The following is a 4,733-nucleotide window of genomic DNA, read 5'->3' as shown; positions in this document are numbered from 1 at the left end:
ATCGGGGGAAGGGGGAGAGAGCGAGTTGGGGTGTGGGTGGTTAGGGTTTGTGTGCCCAAGGGAATAAGGGAGTGCGTGGGGGCCTAAGTAGGCCAGTGGCGTGGGCCGGCCGGCTGGGCCAAGGCCCAGTTGGGCCGAGGGGGTTTTCTTTTCTTTTTGTGTTTGTTTTGTTTTTTTATTCTAATTCTTTTCTGTTTTCTTTTATTTTAGTTTTATAAAATTTAAAAGCGACAACTAATTTGGTGGTATTAATTAAGTCACATCCCCAAATATTTTGGCACCTTAAATAAAGTATTTTGCATTTGCTTATTATTTAAAAGCATTTTAGATAATTGTGTTATCGTTGTTTTAGTTTATTTAGTGCATGTAAGTGTTTTATTAAAAGATGATTTCTTCACCAACATTGATTAAGGATCATTTGACACATGAGGAACAATTTAGTTTTGACTTTTGAAAACTTTAATTGTTTTGACTTTAATTCAGTTAATGAATTTGGATCGGTTCTGAACTAACGCAAGATTATCAACAATAATCGAGGTGACGTGGCATCATTACCAGAGGGTTACTTCTAGCTTGATTACCCGGGCGTCACAATTCTCCTCCACTACAAGAAATCTCGTCCCGAGATTTAAGCGGTGGAGTAAGGGGGGGGGGGAAGGTGCTGGTAGCGAAAAACCTAACGAGTCTTCTCGGTCTTGGCTGCCCTTTCGAAGGGGTTGATCCCTTTCGTTGATGTCTTCATTTCTCTGTTTCCGGTCATCATGATGAAGTCGACATCCTTTATTTGGGATCTTCATCGTACTTACGAATAGGTAACAGGGCAGATCGGCAACGACAGAATGCTATAAGGGTAATAATCTGGGATTAACCCATGAATGACTATAAGAGTACCTCTCGAGTTGAACAAATAAAACACATCGAGAGTGAGGTTCGAAGGTACAATAAGAGGTTCCAAGCAGATAGATAGTGGCTCGAAGTCTGAACCAGAGTGAGAAAGGGGTTCAGAGTAGCGAGAGTAAGTATAGCGTCTGATACCAGAATAGAGCACTCGGAAGGTGGCCCGTGAATTAAATACAAAGCCAAGCATGGGGAATAACCATTAGAAACAGGGTTGTACAGGTGAGTCAAGTTTCGATCCTGTGAAACTGTGGGTTATGGGCCCACCATGTGGGTTAAGTAGGAAGGGCAGTAATGTCTTGCACGATCATGTAAGCATGGTCTATCAGAGGATAGCCTATCAGTTATGTTGGCAACAATATCGGTACCAAGGGCGAGGGACGAAGAGAACCATTTTGCTGCTCGTTGAACGAGGCGGACCAATAGGCAAAGTTCTCGTCCATCGGTGGTTAGCAGAATGCTATCAACAAATGCAACAGGGTCTTGCTGACAAAATTGTACACCGGGGTGTTTACATAAGCAGGAGAATATTACTGCTTAGATTATATAGATCACAAGAAACGTTAAACCAACCAATGGAAAGGAAAATATGATTACCAAATTAAACAGAACAATGGAAGGGAAAATGTGTTTAAACACATATTTCAAGGGTATATCCTTCCCAAGGACAAGCAGAGCATGATATCCATGTCAGGATATAATGTAGAGAACTCTTTAGGTAGGGGATAGAAATTTTCCTGACATTACCCATACAACGGTGTTTGGATAATTGAGCAGGAAACATTTAGCATTGGGCTTCAAATGTTCTTGTTGAAAATCGGAGTACCACATACATGCTCGAGATAGCATTGACATGGCCATCATGTAAGGGTCAGATTTAGGATACACAATTGACCCATCAGGAACAACTTATAGAATATGTCTTATGATTTCCTCATGGAAGAATAGGTCCTACGACCAGGTGTGCTAGGCATGACATCATCTTACCGGGTCAAATAAAATACCAATGTTATAATGGTGATTTGATAACCAAAAGACTTAGAATGAAACTATCAGCCATTCACTTCAAAGTAATAGGGTTGCTAGAAGTTTTGAATTTGCACATCATAGTTCGATTGTCGGGTTTCTGGTTAGAATAACACGGAGACCAAGAAAAGAATTGTGATGTTAATAAGTATCACTTGTATCAAGAATTCTTAGGGGTGGTGAAATTCTCGCTACATTCTTGTCATAAAAGATGGCAATACTCAAAGGTAAAGGAGAACAAATGCTGGATAGCAAGGATCTCAAGGTATACAGAAAACACGAACAAGTTTGTGTTGAACGGAAGTCAATAAAGTGGCCGATGATAACACCAATCATCGAGGGCAAGGATGGTATTTCTCATCATGAATTCGATTGATATCATGTAAGAGCTCATTAGGTTGACGATGATCACGACACATTTGTCGAGAGATTTCATGAAGATGCAATCAATCAGCGACGACAACAAGTCAAAGGAATGATGAAGCGGAAGGTTATTGGAACCACGGTTACGACACAAACTCGAAATCAAGCTTGCGATTCAAGGCGAAATGATATGATGAGGAAAATCGACGTAAGCTTAGCTCATCATCAAAAATTGTGCTCCGAAAGGACCAGGTAGCACAGTTAAAATTAGCAAGATAATGATGTAGCCGATCAGGCTAGGAATGACGTGATCGGGTACAAACTCGTAAGTAAGGAAGATTACTAAGAGTTGTTGAACCGTAGTGCAGACTCGATTCATTTATTGGGGTACTCGAGTGACTAACCACTCAAAACCCAGGAAAAATTGGAATCAATGAGAATGTAGTACTTGACGAAGAACTCATAAGAGGTTATGCAGTTCCATGATAATCTCGAGATACCAGGGGGTAATACTCGACGACAGATCAAAGTAGAGGTTGGATTGGGGTATTGCTCTGCAGAAGACAACTGCTTAAACTTGCACGGGAAATGGTATTTAAAGGAGAACATGGCCGGAACCACGATTGGAAAAGGCCATATCCCAGATATAAGATGAACTTATACCAAGGGAATAATTAATTTTAAAAGAAGCTTCGATGAGAAGATCTACATCGTGTCTATGGGCATGAACACAAAGTTCAAGGTCGACTCCCACTTCTCCAATGCATAACCTTTCATTTTCTTCTCGCGTTCGATGAAGTTTTAGTGTTGAAATTTTATCTTGGTAAAATACCAGAAGATAAACTAGCATCCTATACTAAGTATTTAGGATTGCAGGTAAGGTATCAACAGATGTAGCAACAATGTCAGGCTATGCAACAGAATAGGAGTAACCGAACAGTAACATGCTACACTACTCTAATGCAAGCACTATAGAGAAGAATAGGCGATATCTGGTGATCAAGGGGGGGGGGGCTTGCCTGGTTGCTCAGACAAGAAGGAGGGGTCGTCAACACCATAGTCGATCGGGGTACTAGCAGCAGCATCAGCCTCGTAGTCTACCAAAGAGAAGAGGGGGAAGAAACAATAAATACAATGCAACATAAGCATGACGATGCGTGACAAAGCAAACGACGGTGTTAGGTGTGCCCTCACGCGGTATTAGGTGATACCGGCGAAGGGGGGAAAACATCCGGGAAAGTATCCCCGGTGTTTCGCGTTTTCGGGCAAATGAACCGGAGGTGAAATGTTGCAGGTTCACTATGCTAGGGACGCATGGCGGACGAACGGGCTGCGTATCCGGATTCTTCTCGTCGTTCTGAGCAACTTTCATGTAGAAAGTATTTTCATCTGAGCTACGGTTTATTTTATATGATTTTCTAAAGTTTTAATCATTTTTAGAATTTATTTAACTATTAATTAAATTAACATTATCCAGAATAGTGTTTGCTGACGTCAGCATGACGTCAGCATGGCGTCAGCAGTCATCGTTGACCTGGTCAACCTGACAGGTGGGTCCCATTTGTCATTGACTGAGATTAACTAAACATGTTAGTTAGCTTAATTACTTGATTAGGTTAACTAATTATAATTAATTTAGTTAAACCAAATTAATGAACTTAATTAATTCACTAATTAATTAATTATTACTTTTACTAATTTCATTTTCGTTTTCGTTTTTCTCTACTCTTTTCTTTTTATCTGATTTACAAGGGGGAGGGCCCCACCTGTAAGTGGCTCAGGCCACCTCCCTCCTATGCACTAACGCGCACAGAGGAGGGGCAACGGCGGCCGGACCTGGCCCCAGCGAGGCCATGGTCGAGGCCGGCAGCGGGGTTGGTGGAGCAGGGCAGAGGGCGGCCGGAGCCGGCCAGTAGCCGAGGGCCGGCCACGGCGCGGAAGCGACGCGGCACCAAGGCAGAACAGATTGGAGGCCAGGGGCAGAGCGGACACGACCGCTGCCGCAGGTGAGGGCGCGGTGCGGGCGAAGGCGCGTCGAGCAGGACCGTGGTGGGCGCGGCGCGTGCGTACGCTGGCCGCGGGCGCATGCCGTGGGCGCGGTCCTCCCGGCACAGGTGGCAGTGGCCGGAGCCGGAGAGGGGGTCATGGCTGGAGGGAGAGAGGGGAAGAGGCCGGGGCTCACGGCGGTTGTAGGGTCTTGGCAGTGTGCTCGGGGAGGTCAGGGATGACCGGGCGATGGGGAGGAGGCGCGTGGAGCTCCGGGCGGCGGCGGATTGGTCCGGCGAGTCGGGGAGGGGACGAGGAGGCCACGGCGAGGTCGAGGATGGCGACCGGCGAGGCGAAGTAGAGGTGCGGGGCGGAGGCGGCCATCCTCGGGCGCGTGCTCGCCGGCGAGGTGGTTCTTCGACGCGGCAAGGGGGCCGGGCACGGGGTGCTTGGCGATGGGG

This window comes from Triticum dicoccoides, chromosome 4B, assembly GCF_002162155.2.
Source record: "Triticum dicoccoides isolate Atlit2015 ecotype Zavitan chromosome 4B, WEW_v2.0, whole genome shotgun sequence".
Taxonomy (NCBI): domain Eukaryota; kingdom Viridiplantae; phylum Streptophyta; class Magnoliopsida; order Poales; family Poaceae; genus Triticum; species Triticum dicoccoides.
The sequence above is the reverse complement of the archived record's forward strand: the minus strand, read 5'-3'. Positions refer to the sequence as shown.